The sequence below is a fragment of the Oncorhynchus clarkii genome, chromosome 4 (assembly GCF_045791955.1).
Source record: "Oncorhynchus clarkii lewisi isolate Uvic-CL-2024 chromosome 4, UVic_Ocla_1.0, whole genome shotgun sequence".
NCBI classification, from domain to species: domain Eukaryota; kingdom Metazoa; phylum Chordata; class Actinopteri; order Salmoniformes; family Salmonidae; genus Oncorhynchus; species Oncorhynchus clarkii.
This window is the reverse complement of record NC_092150.1, coordinates 30143039-30161712: the sequence shown is the minus strand read 5'-3', so window position 1 is coordinate 30161712 and position 18674 is coordinate 30143039. Positions and strand designations below refer to the sequence as shown.

Below are 18674 nucleotides of genomic sequence, written 5' to 3'. Positions count from 1 at the left end.
CAATGTTTTATTTTGTTGACATTATTTGTCAACAGAATCAAATGTTATTTCTTAGGCAACATTGAATTAAAATGTCCTGTGCTTCATGAATTTAGCTACCATGAGTTAGTGGTTTGATTACTCCATCAGGCTGTCAAAAAGAGTTCTCCTCAAGGAGAAAAAAGCATTCTGATTGGGTACTGGGGTTTGACTTAATTGAAACCATATGTATAGCATGAGGAATTCTGGGATTTTGGCATGCCCCCAAGAATCCTCAGAATGTGATGTTTTTTTTCTCTCTCTCTCTCCCTCCTCCGAGCTCCCTTTTTTCCAGGGGTGTCTTGCATCAGTCCATTGTATGTGAGAGGGACCTGAGCTGAGCGAGAGTGAACAGAGAATAGGCAGGCTTGGATTCTAACAGACTGAACTGGGGACACGGACACTCACAGGAATACTCCACCGCCTCCTCGGAACAAATGTTTTGAAAGGATAAACTCTTTAAAAGTATGTTTCAATTGTCCTTTTTCTCTCTAAAAAAAATTATCAAATATGACTTTCTTCGTGTGTTTCGATGGTAAATGGATTGGGTTTCACTTGAAGCTAGATATATGCTTCTATTTTCTGTAGAATTGTGTCAGTACCTCACATTAGTCTAGGTGTCTGTGTTTTTAGTGTAGTTTTGAACCCATGTCCCATTTGCAAGAGAGAAAGAGAGAGCGTTGCTGTTTGCATGGCAGACTAGAATAGATGATAGCAGAGAGACATGATGCAGCCTTTCGCATATCCACGCTTCACTGTGAAAGCACTGCTGCAATCCAGCTGCTACGCAAATGCCATTACACACATACTGCATAATACTGTTGCTCTTGTTTGAATTTGAAAATGATTGTGCATTTGCTTGGGTTTTAATGTAGACTATTTGCACTTATCACAATATGATGGCATTAAAAAAATTACTCAATGTTGACTTAAATACAAAACCTAGGAGGCTCATGGTTCGCACCCCTTTTCATAGACTTACACCGTAATAATGACAGCTTCCGGAGGACGTCCTTCAACTTATCAGAGCAATTGCAGCATGAACTGATATGTTGTCCACCCAATCAAAGGATCAGAGAATGACTATTGTACTGGAAGCATAAGCTACAGCTAGCTAGCACCGCAGTGCATAAAATGTGGTGAGTAGTTGACTCAGAGAGAAAATAGTTGAACAGTTTTTAACAAATAAGTGTTTTTTTTAAATCCTTTTTTTTTTCTTCACTTCGCTAGAAAATGCAGCTAGCTAGTTTAGCCTAGTGTATTAGCTATGTTGACTATGATGTTACTTTAGCTAATATGGTGACAATGATGTACGCTGTGTGTAGCGGTTATGATATTAAGGTTTGTCTTGGAGAGGTTTTTTCGCCTGGTCACAGACAGCTGATGGATAGTGCATTGAAGTCCACAAGCGAAGGGAAAAGGTGAGAGGAGGAGAGCGCGTAGATGCGAGAAGGAATACAACAAGCAGTTTTTGGGGAGTTTTTTTTTACAATGAGCTGTTTGTAATTGGCTACGAAAGGGAACTGTTTGCGTGGGATCAGGAATGTATTCATTCCCGTGATTCTGTTGGGAAAACATTTCTTAAACGGAACGAATACAAATACCTAAATTTGTCCAATAGAAACTCTCGTTTGGAATTGTTGGACTAATGACTACGCCCTAGATTAGCTAGATGCAGGCAAGAGTTTGCAAGGCAGTATTGAATGTGTCACTCTCTGTCAAATTCTTCTCTCGACCTGTGCACCTACGTTGTAGTCTTTCATTCATAGGCTAGGTTGTAGCAACCTCATGATGAGTATAGGGAAAATGTCAGTATCATATTGTAGCCTTAACCTATTGAATTGAACTGGGTGAATGGAATATGAATGACAGTCATCCAGTATGCTGTAGTACAAATAAGACCATACTCATAAAACATAATTGTCCTCCCTCATCTTAAATGGCACCGACTGCCACTTATCAGTTATGCCATACATTACAGGAAGTTAAACATTTGCTTGGTGGTTACGTCAGTTTTTTACTACGTATTAGTCAATGGAGAATATAGCCTCACATATCCTAGATATATCTGTGACATTGAAAATTCTTAGAAAATTTGTTCCGCAAAATAATGTTGTGCTTCCCAGCTGATAGGATATTGAAGGTCTTTGTTTTGGCTGGTGGAGCAGCAGTGAAACTAATGTAGAAATTGCTTGAGGCTTTTTCACTTTCATGCTGCCACTTCAAAGCCCAGAGAATTTGTTCTGCTTTGTTTTGGTGGGTGGTCATTCACTATGTTTAGGAAAAGTTTAGCAACTTTTCACCACTTGAGTCCTGTCCCTGACATGTTATTTTGGCTTGGTATTATCATACTACGATATATTATGTATTGTCATTTAGACTAAGGCATGTACAGCATAATGCTATGGTCTCAAAGATTTCCTCATGGACAAACTTTGACCTCCTAGCCTGTAAAGAGCACACCAATCATATTTGTGTGTCAGTCTTTGTCCTCTTGTCATGCAGGCGGTATGTAGGTGTTCGTGGGTGTTATGGAGGTAGTATGTAGACGGTATGCAGGTGCCCTGTGTTATGTGGGTGACATCCACACAGAGGCTAAATTCTACCATTTTTATATGGGGTTTGTAATAATAATACAGTCACTTAGCAGGAGACATTTTTATCCCAAGCAGTTATATATACACACAGACTCATACAGGCTCTAACTGGCTGAGCCATCTGAGCCACAGGTTGGTGGAAACGCCCCCAGAGTCATAAAGGACAGTTGTTCTAGAGAGGTCAAGGTGGGGGAGCATGTGGTGTGACCCACTTAGCCATTCCAGGCAGTGTGTGTGTGTGGGTATGGAAGAGTGTGTGTTGAGCCGGGTTCATGACTTCACTGCTGGAAATAGCCAGCCTGACCTCTCTTTTCCAGCTCTCAACATGTGCTTTAACTTATCAGAGTAATGCACCGCAGGTATTTCAACGGCCCAGTGAACACACACAGCAGGTACTTCTGTGGCCTAGTGAACACACACACAGCAGGTACTTCTGTGGCCCCTTGAACCGCCTCAGTATGGCTTACATAGCAGTTTCTGTGTTAACATTGTGAGAATGAATATCAAGACCGAAGGTCCAACAGTCAGACATATAGTAAACCGAAATTCAGGGAATCTCTAATGGAAAAGTGATCATGTTATAGAAAAATAGGAAAACCATGGGGTGAAATCTAGACAGAGACGCCGAGACGCAGAGACGGGCGCCCAGACAGACGCAGAGACAGGCGCCCAGACAGACGCAGAGACGGGCGCCCATACAGACGCCGAGACGCAGAGATGCAGACAGAGAGACAGACGCAGACAGAGAGACAGACGCAGAGACGCAGACGGACAGGCAGAGACGCGGACGGACAGGCAGAGACGTGGACGGACAGGCATAGAGACAGGCAGAGAGAGAGAGACAGGCAGACAGAGAGAGACACAGAGAGTCAGAGACACAGAGAGAGACAGAGAGACACACACAGACAGAGAGAGACACAGACAGACACACACAGGCACAGAGACACAGGCACAGAGACGCACAGACAGACACACACAGATATACACAGACAGACAGACAGAGGTCGCGCCACAGACACACTGGGACCGACAGACAGAGACACACAGGGACCGACAGAGAGACACGGGGACCGAGAGACAGACCGAGGCACAGAGACACAGACCGAGAGACAGACACAGAGACGGACACAGACACACAGACAAACCGAGAGAGACATACTCAGACCCAGAGACACAGACCCAGAGACCCAGAGACTCAGAGACACCAGATTTACTTATCATTTGCTTGAATTCAAACCCTGCCCTAACCGACAGCCCTTCCTTCCACACGGCATAGAGATAAGGTTCCCAGTAATACCAGTTGACAGAAATGTTAAGTTAGAGAAATGGTGTTAGTGAACTATTTTAATGTATAGTAGTTAGGGATGCAAAGTCTATTTTGTTGCTGACTAACCAACCCTCATTAACCATTCAACAAACAGTTCATTTTTTTCCAAACAGTAAAATGACTTGACCAAAGAAAATACTATGCATGCAGACAACAAACTGACATTTTTAATTAAGAGCTTAAGGTAAATGTCTTACAGTCAAAAGGTGATTATTGAAAATGCAACTGCTGTAAAAGCAGGTAATAAAACGGCATCATCTAACATTTGCCAAAATGCAGTTTGAGGGAAAACACTTCTGAACAGCCCACCTAATGTGAGCGGTTCCGTATGCGACAGAGATTAAAATCTCAGTTAGAAACTTAGAAAGAGGGGGAATCTAATAGCAACAATGATGATGGGTTGCTAATATGACTAGGACTGTGTGTGCATTTGGCTTCTGGACAGCAAAAGAAAGTTCACGAAAACCAATAGAACAGGAGAGAAATGCTGGTTAATGGCATGAGGAAGTCTTTATAAAATATATGCTATGGTTGGATTTTGGCTAGGCTATTTCCAAGTAAGGTTAGACCGTCCTCATTATTTGAAGTAAAGTAAAACATTTGGGTTTCAAACAATTATACTGCAAGCTCACATTGTAAAGTGGTGGGTGACTCGCTGATCGCCCGCCAACCGTTGACTAGGCTATAGCGTATGCAGTCGAATGGCGAATGGGAGGCGCGCTTTAATTAGGAGTTGAGATTGAGAAATAAAAATAGTAGCTCTTTTTAATCATGGCCGTCAAAGTTTTTAACACATGATTGCATTTAGAATTGTTATTTGTTGTGCAATGACTGGGCTTAAAAAAGCATGTTTTACTTCAGTACCAGCTTTTTTGAGGAGCTTCTCTTGTGCTGTCTGACAGGTGATAGGCCATTCCACTCCTTAAACTAGGCTCTTTATGCTGTGAGTGTTCGAATCTCATCACGGACAACTTCTGCATTTTAGCTAATTAGCAACTACTTACTACTTTTTAGCTACTTTGCAACTACTTTGGAGGTTAGGTAACCTTAACCCTTAAACCTTATGCTTAACCCTAACCCTAGCCTAGCCAACATTAGCCTCCTAGCTAACATTAGCCTCCTAGCCAACGTTAGCCTCCTAGCTAACGTTAGCCACAACACATTTGAATTTTTTAGATATCATATGTTTTGCAAATTCATAACATATTGTACGGATTGCAATTTGTAACATATTGCAATTCATAATATATTGTATGAATTGTAATTCAGAACATATCTTATATGAAATGGATGATGGACATCCACAAATTAATACTGTACTAAACGAAACCTAACAAAACGTATATTTTCGGCGGCTAACTAGTACTTCATTTTGATGTACTATTGTGATTCTTATAGGACAACTGAACTGATGGTTAGTATGCACAGTCACAGTCAGTCTCGTCCTACTCTAAGTACCAGTGTAAAGAAATATTACAACCACCTAAACATATTTTCTGATTCGTGATCAATTCTGAGAAAACTGGGCTGAAGTGGTCTCTTCTTGGTTCAGATGAGAACAGAGTGAATAAAGACATGAATAAAGATAACTACTTTGCTTTAAGTGGGAATATGCAGTGATTAAATGGGGAGAAGAAAGAGAAAGAGGGAAGAAAGGGAGCTGGTCTCTTAACGCCTCACACAGATGGATGGATTGGCAAGAACCTGAAAACAACAAGAACATTTTATTTCTCTCTCAGCTGTCTCTCTCCCTCTCTTTTTCTCCTTCTCGTGCCTAGTACTTAATAATAACATGTTGTGTATCCGAATAAGTAGTATGATTTTGTATGATATTCAGGGTCCAAGAAAACAGAATCATTCAAACTGTCTAAGTGTTCTGTGTTCAGGAATGTCTTTGGATAGATGTATTTATTGAAAGCTTGAAACTACTCTGTAATAGTAATAGTACAGTAATTGTGATGGTAGTAGAAATGGCAATATTTGCAAGCAGCAGTAATAGTAGTTAGGGTTGGGAGGTACACAGATTTTCATACCATTTCTGTTCCATACCAGGTATTACCGGAAGTGCACCCGCGGCACTATTTATTCTCTTTTTTTGGGACGCACAAAACATTTAAGTCTACAGGGATCTATGTCTATGTTGTGACCAAGAAGCTTGATTATTGACATTTAGCTAGCAAGTTAGCGAAGCAAATGCATAGCTGGAGCCCTGAGCTGGATATAATTTATTTGATACATCTTAGATGTATTAGTTTTACTTAACTTATAAGCAGTGGCGTATGGATTTTGGTATGGTTTGGATTTTGGTATGGTTTGGATTTTGGTATGGTTTGGATTTTGGTATGGTTTGGATTTTATTTACAGTATTGCAAATCCTCTGTTTTAGAAATACCCCAGTATACGGTATACATTTTAGCGCCCAAGCCTAGTAGTCGTGTTACATTTACAAGTAGTAATTGTGTAATTTATTGAAGTAGCAGTAGTTGGATTTTAATTGGTAGTATCGATATTAACGTGTTTAGTTTAGTAGTATAGAGTTGAGATGGAAGGGGAAAGACAGTGAGAATGGAGCGGGTCTTGGGCTCTGACATGATTTAAACACCATGGGAGGAAATGGAAAAGGACTTCTTGGATCTGATAATTGAGTTTCCACATTTAACATCCAAAACTGAGGGTTAGGGCCTTAGAATCAGTTAAAAGATGTATTTATCTCGCCCCTTTCTCTCTTACTTTGTCTTTCTCACTCTACTCTCCCTCTATCTCTGTCTCCCCCAGGTCTCATTTAACCCAGCTGGGTATCATTAACAGTGAATAGAGTCCAGATATTCTTACTAGTCAGAGAGAGGGTCACTAGTATATGGGGCTGGGAGGGACACCAACCGGGAGTGTGTGCACAAGTGTGTATTTGAGTGTCTCTCACAGAACCCTACAATTGTGTTGTTGGTTTAGATTGCATCATGATGCGCAAGAAGTATGTGAGAAAATAGCTAATATCGGTCCCATGACTTGAAGTGGATTTCTTAGAACGTTAACATGTGGAAACAGTGCAAGGGAAACTAAACCAAGGCATGGATTGCTTTCATACTTTGTCCATAGACTGCTTACAGGGTAAGGAAACCAATGTGTCATTTAGTCATTTGGGTGAACTACCCCTTTAACATTATCACCCTAAGTAGCACCTGTGGCCCGCCCATGAATGTTTATAGTCTTCCCTTCACCTCGCTTCCAGATGTCACACATTAACAGTACACATAATTCCTCTAATGACCAGGGAGAGAAGGGCTGTGGGTGTGTTTGTGCTCGCCTATTGTTTACATCTGGCTTTGGGTAGAAAGACTACCTGGGGCGGCTGGTAGCCTAGTGGTTCGAAAACTAGAGAGGCGGTAGTCAGCAGCACCTGTGGCTGGTCATAGAAGCTAGGCTAGCATTGGGTTACACACACACACACACACACAGTCCCAGCTAATGTCTGCAGAACCAATAAAATGCCCTCTGCATTGCTTTGCAGTGTTAATATGCCTGTCTATCAGCGGGCAAGTCTTTCGTTGTACAGGAATGTAAGCAGCCATAGCGTGTTTTGTTTTTTTGGGGGGGGGGGGGGGGGTTGGAATAGATCAACTATGAAATTAGCAGATAGAATTGAAGTCTATCAAATAACATTATTTAATCCCCTTTTTTATATATTTATTAATTATGCCTCTACCCCCCTCTTCTCTGGTTGTAAGCCTTGGTGGAAGTATAACATTTCTTTCCTAATCATACCCTTGAATTAATAAAAGTTTGAATTTAATAGCCCACTAATCACTACCAGATTGTCACGGTCTTGGCCCACACTGACTGAAGTTGGGAGTTAATTATAGCTTTCAGATAAACTCTCTTCTTTCTCTCTTCTCTGTCTAATAGTCTGTTTCAGTGGCACATGTGACACATACAGATGAACGTGGTACCTTCCGTCATTTGGAAATTGTTCCCAAGGATGAACCAGACGTGTGGAGGTCTACAATTATTTTTCTGAGGTCTTGGCTGATTTCTTTTGATTTTCCAATGATGTCAAGCAAATAAGCACTGAGTTTGAAGGTAGGCCTTGAAATACATCCACAGGTAGCCCTCCAATTGACTCACATGATGTCAATTAGCCTATCAGAAGCTTCTAAAGCCATGACATCGTTTTCAGGAATTTTCCAAGCTGTTTAAAGGCACAGTCAACTAAGTGTATGTAACCTTCTGACCCACTGGAATTGTGATAAAATGAATTATAAGTGAAATAATCTGTCTGTAAACAATTGTTGGAAAAATTACTTGTGTCATGCACAAAGTAGATATCCTAACAGACTTGCCAAAACTATAGTTTAACAAGACATTTGTGGAGTGGTTAAAAAACTAGTTTTAATGACTCCAACCTAAGTGTATTTAAACTTCCGACTTCAACTGTACATCACAGTATAGGTTAGGTAGTTCATGCTACATTTAGTTACTGTATATAAATATTTGGTCCGCGCACATCCTGAATACAAGAAGAAGAGAGGGGTGCCGAAGGGGAAACGATTGTGTCACAGTTTATATCATTCTTTGTTTATTAATGCAGCCTTCTCCTGGATCATGTATAACTAAAAAAGAAACAGCACCTCCCATCCTAGGGGTTGACTGTTTCAGAGTGGGATGTGTGTTTCAGAGCAGGTTATGTGTAGTGGCAGGTTGTGTGTTTCAGAGCAGGATGTGTGTAGTGGCAGGTTGTGTGTTTCAGAGCAGGTTCTTTGTTTCAGATCAGGTTGTGTGTTTTAGAGCCGGTTGTGTGTATGTGTGTAAGTGGCAGGTTGTGTGTTTCAGAGCAGGTTGTGGGTAAGGGGTATGGATGCCCCTTTAATCAAGGCTGACAGGTGATTTAAGGCTGCTATCATTGGCCTGCACATCTTTACTTCACTGTAATGGCCACTATTAAAGCTAACTAGCCTGCCTGGCTCACTAAACAGTCAGGGGCTGAGGGAAGGCTGATCCTACACACACATACTGTATATACACACACACATACACACGCAGAGAGAGATGCACACATTTCAGACTCTCTCCAGTCCTCCTCTCTCCAGTCCTCCTCTCTCCAGTCCTCTCGCTCATGGCATACAGTAGCATGCAAGTGATGTTGACAGTAGAACCAGCCAGGGCAGGGGACCAGGGGTGGGGATGGGCTCTGTGTTGACTCTACCGGCTCTCCCAGGGTGCAAGGACCATCACCCCTCTGTGTGACCATGAGAGGAAAGAGAGTAAGTCTTTCCAATAAAAGCTGATTGTTTCTGCACATCCCCCAAAATCCCTATTCAACAGCACAACACCCCTATCCGGTTTGCTTTTGCAATGTGAGAATGTAGGATAACCTGGTTAGGGGCTACAACGTGTTTTTGTTACAAATTTCTCTAGGATTTTCCTCCCCTGGAGAGAGGTATGTGGTTAAACACACACGCACTCACGCACGCCCGCTGAAGCTGAATAAAGAGATCACAATTCCAGCCTCAGAAAGTCTGGTTTTCTGATGGGAGTTTCTGCCCTTGGCCACTTCCTGTTCTGAGCCTGGGGGGACCCAATAGTTTTGGAGAACAGACATTTTCCCAGCACCTGAAGCAATGGTCTAGTTTTATGATTCAGGAACAGCAGACTATAAATTAATACAATAAACTTGGATGAGCTCGGTATCAAACACGCACACATACACACAAACTTCTGATCTATGAACAGTAGACTAAGCTACTACAATAATTTGGACTATGTGGCTATCAAAATAGTACCTCTACGTTAATGCAATACTGTCAGAAATTAAATGAAAAGCAGACTAACAAGAAAGACACTTTATTTCTACTTATCCAGGCTCCTTTTCAGCCGACTACTTTTTCCACTTAATATTAACTGGGCAATTTTTCATTTAAAAGTTTCAATTAGCCAGTCTGTCAAGCCCTTGTCCGTTAGAATGAACGATATGCATCTTCTAGCGATCTATTGATAGGGCAGGTGCCTGTCAGTCACAAAACAAGCCCTGACAGGTAAACGCAGCAGAGAGGAAGAGGCGAAGCGAGAGGTTTTAATCTTGCCAAAATCTGTCCATAATAAATCCAATGCGTTTCTATGGGATTATTTTGGATCGAAACTTGTCACCTGCCTTCCCGCTTTTGGAAAAACGATTCACGGCCAGCATTATGGGCGAGCCTTAGGGGGCCTGGCCCGCCCTACCGTACCTCCTTGCCCGTCCAAGTAAAATATTTATAATTTATTTGATCGAGATGCGTCAATCTCAGTTAAACCATCCGAGCGAGCAAAACAGCGCCCCCCTGTCTCAGTATGTGTAGATCATGTATATGATACTGTCTGGACCCTGTCATACTATTTCTGTCCAGACAGCATCAGATACATGGGCTACAAACAGAGGGGCGCTGTTTCGCTCGCATGCTTTCTCGGTGATATATACTGAACAAAAATATAAATGCCACATGCAACAATTTCAATGATTTTGCTGACTTACAGTTCATATAAGGAAATCAGTCAATAGAAATAAATGTATTAGGCCCTAATCTATGGATTTCACATGACTGGGCAGGGGCACTGCCATGGATGGGACTGGGAGGGCAAAGGCCCACCAACTTAGGAGCGAGGCCCAGCCAATCAAAATGTGTTTTTCCAAACAAAAGGGTTTTATTACAGACAGAAATACTCCGCAGCACCCCTCCCCTCCTCTGACGACCCCACGGGGGAAGTAACCAGATGTGGAGGTCCTGGACTGGCTTGGTTACACGTGGTCTGTGGTTGTGAGGCCGGTTGGATGTACTGTCAAATTCTCTAAAAAAACATTGAAGGTGGCTTATGATAGACAAATTAAAATTCCTGCAGTCTGGTGGACATTCCTGCAGTCAGCATGTCAATTGCATGCTCCCTCAACTTGAGACACCTGTGGCAATTAGTTGTGTGTCAAAACTACACATTTTAGAGTGGCCTTTAAGTGTCCCCAGCACAAGGTACACCTGTGCAATGATCGTGCTGTTTAATCAGCTCATTTTTATGCCACACCTGTCAGGTGGATGGATTATCTTGACAAAGGATAAAATGCTCACTAACAGGGATGTAAACAAATTGGACACAACATTTGAGCGAGATAAGCTTTTTGTGCTTTTTGAGTCTTTTATTTCAGCTCATGAAACATGGGATCAGCACTTTACAAGTTGCATTTATATTTTTGTTCAGTGTAGTTTCAACAGAGAGGAAGAGACAAAGCGAAATGGCTCACTCTCGCCAAAATCTGTCCAGTAAAAGCCCAATGTGTTTCTATGGGAATAATATCCAGACCTAAACTTGTCGCCTGCCTTTCTGCCTTTGGGACAAAGACTACCACTGTTAGGGTTGAGACATGAGCATCTCGTCATTATATACAGATCTCTGGGTTCAGCCTTTTGCTAATTGGAAAGGAAAGTTGGTGGGTGTAGTGCACTGTTAGGATGCTGGATTGAGTAAGTGAGTAAGACCTTTAGAAAGGTCAACATTCACAAGGCCGCAGGGCCAGACAGATTACCAGGACGTGTACTGCGAGCATGCGCTGACCAACTAGCAAGTGTCTTCACTGACATTTTCAACCTCTCCCTGTCCGAGTCTGTAATACCAACATGTTTTAAGCAGACCACCATAGTGCCTGTGCCAAGAACACTAAGGTTACCTGCCTAAATGACTACCGACCCGTAGCACTCACATCTGTAGCCATGAAGTTCTTTGAAAGGCTGGTCATGGCTCACATTAACACCATCATCCCAGAAACCCTAGACTCACTCCAATTTGCATACTGCCCTAACAGATCCACAGATGATGCAGTCTCTATTGCACTCCACACTGCCCTTTCCCACCTGGTCAAAAGGAACACCTATGTGAGAATGCTGTTCATTGACTACAGCTCAGCGTTCAACACCATAGTGCCCTCAAAGCTCATCAATAAGCTAAGGACCCTGGGACTAAACACCTCTCTCTGCAACTGGATCCTGGACTTCCTGACAGGCCGCCCCCAGGTGGTAAGGGTAGGTAACAACACATCTGCCACGCTGATCCTCAACACAGCGGCCCCTCAGGGGTGCGGTCTCACCCCCCTCCTGTACTCCCTGTTCACTCCTGACTGCACGGCCAGGCATGACTCCAACACCATCATTAAATTTGCCGATGAGACAGCCTATAGGTTGGAGGTCAGAGACCTGGCCGTGTGGTGCCAGGACAACAACCTCTCCCTCATTGTGATCAAGATGAAGGAGATGATTGTGGACTACAGGAAAAAGAGGACCGAGCACGCCCCCATTCTCATCGACGGGGCTGCAGTGGAGCAGGTTGAGAGCTTCAAGCTCCTTGGTGTCCACATCACCAACAAACTAACATGGTCCAAGAACACCATGACAGTTGTGAAGCTGGCACGGAAAAACCTATTCCCCCTCAGGATACTGAAAGGTTTTGACGTGGGTCCCCAGATCCTCAAAATGTTCTACAGCTGCATCATTGAGAGCATCCTGACTGGTAAATTCACTGCCTGGTATGGCAACTGCTCGGCCTCCGACCGCAAGGCACTACAGAGGATAGTGCGAATGGCCCAGTACATCACTGGGGCCATGTTTCCTGCCATCCAGAATCTCTGTACCAGGCGATGTCAGAGGAAGGCCCTAAAAATTGTCAAAGACTCCAGCCACCCTAGTCATAGACTGTTCTTTCTGCTACCACACGGCAAGCAGTACCGGAGCGCCAAGTCTAGGTCCAAGAGGCTTCTAAACAGCTTCTACCCAGAAGCCATAAGAGTCCTGAACATATAGTCTACAAGCTATCCAGACTATCGCATTGCCCCCCTCCCCTCTCCACACCACTGCAACTCTCTGTTGTCATCTATCCATAGTCACTTTAATTAACTCTACCTACATGTACATACTACCTCAACTAACTGGTGCCCCCGCACATTGACTCTGTACCGGCACCCCCCTCTATATATTGTTATTTTTTACTGCTGCTCTTTAATTACTTGTTACTTTTATCTCTTATTCTTATCCGTATTTTTTTAAACTGCTCTGTCGGTTAGGGGCTCGTAAATAAGCATTTCACTGTAAGGTCCTGTTGTATTCGACGCATGTGACTAATAACATTTGATTTGATTTGATTGCCCTAAAGTAAATTGATGTTTAGCCAAAATTATATAATTACTCCTGTCTAAATAAGATCATTAAAAAAACTTTCCAGGGAGAATAACTTCTGGACTGCTTTGAGTTCAGCGACAGACACACCTCAGAGAACTTGGCAGAGGAACTGTTGAGAGAGGCCAGAGAATGGCAAGTATATGGAAAAGTGGTCTGTTGTGTTAGTGACAATGCAGCTAACATAACCAAAGCCATGAAAATGTTTAAATGGACCCATCATCCATGTCTTGCCCACACAATCAACCTGGTTGTAAGAGACGCTCTGAAGGTGATGAAGCCCACTGTGGACAAAGTGAAAGCAGCTGTGGAATACTTCCACAGGAGCACAGTAGGTGCTGAAAAACTAAAGTCTACACAACGCCAGATGGGGATGCTTGAGCTGAGGCCTAAACAAGACTGAACTACAAGGTGGAATTCAACATGTTATATGCTGAAGCGGTTTCTTGAGTCAAAGGATGCCATCATCTCTACCCTGGCCATTGTCAATGCACCTGTTGATGCTCTGACCCAAGAGGAATGGGAGGTGGTGGAGGAGGAGTGTAGAGTCCTGGAACCCTTCGAGCAGGTCACTGTGGAGATCAGTGGAGAGAGGTACAGTAAGCAGTTATTAATACATCATTATTTAATCCAGTATTATATATGTACAGTGCCTTGCGAAAGTATTCGGCCCCCTTGAACTTTGCGACCTTTTGCCACATTTCAGGCTTCAAACATAAAGATATAAAACTGTATTTTTTTGTGAAGAATCAACAACAAGTGGGACACAATCATGAAGTGGAACGACATTTATTGGATATTTCAAACTTTTTTAACAAATCTAAAACTGAAAAATTGGGCGTGCAAAATTATTCAGCCCCTTTACTTTCAGTGCAGCAAACTCTCTCCAGAAGTTCAGTGAGGATCTCTGAATGATCCAATGTTGACCTAAATGACTAATGATGATTAATACAATCCACCTGTGTGTAATCAAGTCTCCGTATAAATGCACCTGCACTGTGATAGTCTCAGAGGTCCGTTAAAAGCGCAGAGAGCATCATGAAGAACAAGGAACACACCAGGCAGGTCCGAGATACTGTTGTGAAGAAGTTTAAAGCCGGATTTGGACACAAAAAGATTTCCCAAGCTTTAAACATCCCAAGGAGCACTGTGCAAGCAATAATATTGAAATGGAAGGAGTATCAGACCACTGCAAATCTACCAAGACCTGGCCGTCCCTCTAAACTTTCAGCTCATACAAGGAGAAGACTGATCAGAGATGCAGCCAAGAGGCCCATGATCACTCTGGATGAACTGCAGAGATCTACAGCTGAGGTGGGAGACTCTGTCCATAGGACAACAATCAGTCGTATATTGCACAAATCTGGCCTTTATGGAAGAGTGGCAAGAAGAAAGCCATTTCTTAAAGATATCCATAAAAAGTGTCGTTTAAAGTTTGCCACAAGCCACCTGGGAGACACACCAAACATGTGGAAGAAGGTGCTCTGGTCAGATGAAACCAAAATTGAACTTTTTGGCAACAATGCAAAACGTTATGTTTGGCGTAAAAGCAACACAGCTCATCACACTGAACACACCATCCCCACTGTCAAACATGGTGGTGGCAGCATCCTGGTTTGGGCCTGCTTTTCTTCAGCAGGGACAGGGAAGATGGTTAAAATTGATGGGAAGATGGATGGAGCCAAATACAGGACCATTCTGGAAGAAAACCTGGAGTCTGCAGAAGACCTGAGACTGGGACGGAGATTTGTCTTCCAACAAGACAATGATCCAAAACATAAAGCAAAATCTACAATGGAATGGTTAAAAAATAAACATATCCAGGTGTTAGAATGGCCAAGACAAAGTCCAGACCTGAATCCAATCGAGAATCTGTGGAAAGAACTGAAAACTGCTGTTCACAAATGCTCTCCATCCAACCTCACTGAGCTCGAGCTGTTTTGCAAGGAGGAATGGGAAAAAATTTCAGTCTCTCGATGTGAAAAACTGATAGAGACATACCCCAAGCGACTTACAGCTGTAATCGCAGCAAAAGGTGGCGCTACAAAGTATTAACTTAAGGGGGCTGAATAATTTTGCACGCCCAATTTTTCAGTTTTTGATTTGTTAAAAAAGTTTGAAATATCCAATAAATGTCGTTCCACTTCATGATTGTGTCCCACTTGTTGTTGATTCTTCACAAAAAAATACAGTTTTATATCTTTATGTTTGAAGCCTGAAATGTGGCAAAAGGTCGCAAAGTTCAAGGGGGCCGAATACTTTCGCAAGGCACTGTACGTTTCTTAGATTTTTCCCAGACCTCTAAAGTGGTCGCCTGATGTGGTTTAAGCATTGTTGTGGAATTAGAACATCAAATTTAGTTAGTTTGAGAGTGAAAACCTGAAAGAACTGGGAAAAACAGAAACCTGGAAAAACAAAACTTTTAATTTATTTGTCAAGATAATGATGAAATACATAATTTAAAGAACAAACAACATTGTGGCAATTCATATATTGCAGTAGAACTGCAAATCATACTTTAATCTCAAGAGAATGTTAAATGTTAAAAAATGTTTAATGTTATTTTACATAGAAAATAGTCTTTATCATATAGGCCTAGACCTAGAAAATATCAAAAACAACTAACGGTCCACTGAATTCCTACATTTTCAGTAATTTCAATTGTCAAGTAATGTCTTTCTACACAATACAACACATTTTTCAAATCTGGGAGGTAAATTCGAAAAAGTATTCAATCATTTCGCTATGTATTTCAGATGGTATCAAGGCATTAGAATGTACCAGAGGCTACCAAAATAGAGCTTCTTCTACACTTTGTTCCAACAGATTGAATACATTTACTTTTTTTAAACACCTTTCAAGTACACTAATAAAGAGCTTTTATTAGTGAAGACAGCAGCACAAAATAGTCTGAAACAACTTGTAGAGAAGAGAGATTAGGTGTGTGTGTGTGTGTGTGTGTGTGTGTGTGTGTGTGTGTGTGTGTGTGTGTGTGTGTGTGTGTGTGTGTGTGTGTGTGTGTGTGTGTGTGTGTGTGTGTGTGTGTGTGTGGGTGGGTGGGTGGGTGGGTGGGTGGGTGGGTGGGTGGTAGGTATGAGCCAGCCACAGGGAGGTATGAACACACTCCCACGTCTCACCTCCCTTTAATTATCCAGATGTGTCACTTCAACAAAGAGTCCATTGATGGGGAATACGTCCATATTTTAAAGGGGACACTAGACTCTTCTGTGGTAGAAATAAATATGAGGAAAACACTTTCCTTTTGACAGTTACAGGATGTATTTGGTCTGGGAACACAAGACAGGGCACTGTGTGCAGATAGAACTTGTTAACAGCTCAATAAATATTGTATCACCTTACTCTCTTCAACGGTTATACCGATTATCACAGAAATTGTGATATCTGTACTTATCCTTTTGGATCCAGTTTGGACAGTATTTTAATCTCTCTTTCTCACTCACTCACTCACTCACTCACTCACTCACTCACTCACTCACACACACACACACACACACACACACACTCACAAGTGATTTGTCCTCCAAACTACAGGGTCTCGATGCATTAGACACAGTCCCTGTGAGAACTTTGTTTGACTTCTCTTACACGGGGTCAAGCCTGATGATGTTCCTTGTTAGCCATTGTGAAAGCATTGAGAAGTGCTCTGCCGTCTGACGTACGTTGTTTATTCTAAAGGTGACATTGACCCGAGCTGACGTCGATATAAGGTTTTCTGTTGACTGTGTTTGACTTTAGATAGATCAGACAGATGTGCTCCAAGACGCCCAGATTAATCTGATTTGAATGTGTATGGCAGGGTGGAACAGAAGGTTGAATTCCCCTTCAGGCTTTTAGTACAGTAATAAAATCAAACGTTTACTTTGATCCTCTCTCGTTGACTTTAACGTGTTTGACAGCAGTAATGAGGGACCATTCAGTTGTCTAGTTCAATATCAATCCCTATCCCCTAGCCCTGACCCCTATTCCCTGCATTCTCCAGTTTAGTGCGCACACTCAAGCCCAAGCCACTGCATATATCACAAGTCAACTGTATAATTTAGATTGCTTATTTGCACACTAGGCACAGTATAGTACATTCAACTCCAACCAGAGCCCAGTGGATATTATAGGCTTTGAAAGCTGGCCCTACTTTGTAAATCTATAGGTTGATTACTATTACTGTAGCAGATATAGGAGTGTATGAAACCCACTCCTGGGTAAAATTAGCCCTATAATAGGCCCCAGCAACTGTGTACACACACACACACACACACACACTAGAGTAGACTCCTAGCGCAGGCTGTACACACACACACACACCACACACTAGAATAGACTCCTAGCGCAGGCTGTGTACACACACACACACACACACCACACAGTAGAGTAGACTCCTAGCGCAGGCTGTGTACACACACACACACACACCACACACTAGAGTAGACTCCTAGCGCAGGCTGTGAGAGGGGGAATGTAAGGGACAGTGTATGGCAGGACACAGGCCTTGTCTGTCAACTCTGCCTCCACTACAGCCCCTCACCTTTTAGGCCTAGGAGGGCCCTGTGCCTCCTCTTGTACCTCACGCTGTTTTGCTACATCTGCCTCTCTTCCTGACTCCCCCTATGTCGCCCTACTGTCTCCCTCTATTTCCCTGACACCCCCTGCAACTCCACCAAACTCTTCTCTCACTCCTCTGTTCTCCCTGGCTCCTCTCTGCTCTCCCCCTGTTTGTGTTGGATGGCCTCCTGCGGACTGTTGGCTTTGGGGCACTTGGTTTTAGAGGCTGATGATAAACCGTTAGGCCTACTTTCTGCCCTTCTAAGAAAGACAAATAAACACAGTTTACCTCGGAGTCGCGTTTATACAGCAGTAGAAAGCTGAATTTACCTCAGACCAGAAGATTCAACAAGTATCTCCTATAAAAATGCTGCATTTTGGGCCTCTACTGGTAAAGCTGCAGAATGTTGGAGTTATTATTAGTGGCTAGAAGAATTTTAGTTGGTCCCTGAAGGGCCGGCAGGTGAATAATGTTGTCTGACCTCCACCAGGAGTAGAAGTTTTCCATAGTGGTAAATGTGAGACAGTCCATAACCCTGTGTCCTGTGTGTGTCAAGACATCAGCCCTACGCTACACTCCGATGTCTACCTGGATTGAGAATACAGCTGTTACTGAGAGTGAGAGAGGAGGGGGTAGAAAGGTGTGCATGCGTTGAACCTCTGTTACACAATCACATACAGGTCAGTGTGTGCCTCAAGGAAGCAAAGAGAGGACAGATTTTAAGAGTATCTCCACAGAACAGAGCCTTGGAAAATCCTTTTTTTTTTTTTTTTCATTCTAACTCTTCGGCCAGGCTTTTACATAGGAGAGCTCCTCTCCCTGGCCACATGGTAAACACATCTCTGATTCTCCCTCCCTAACACAGGACACGAGCCACCAGCTGTCTGTTTCATTTACTGTTTAAGATCAGCATTAGCTCCTGTATAGCCCATAGACATTAACCCATATAAGTAGGCCAGTGTCTCAGTGTGATATGGCTGTAATCTGAT

The 18674-nt window shown here is 42.7% G+C and overlaps 1 protein-coding gene across 1 annotated transcript in view; it reads left to right on the top strand.

The window, feature by feature from the left end:
- The first annotated feature begins 342 nt into the window (after window positions 1-342).
- LOC139406716 (discoidin domain-containing receptor 2-like) overlaps window positions 343-18674 on the top strand; it is a 48133-nt gene continuing 29801 nt past the window's right edge. The window contains exon 1 of the mRNA XM_071149670.1: window positions 343-483. The gene's annotated coding sequence lies outside the window, so the exon portion shown is untranslated. The remainder of the gene's footprint in view (window positions 484-18674) is intronic.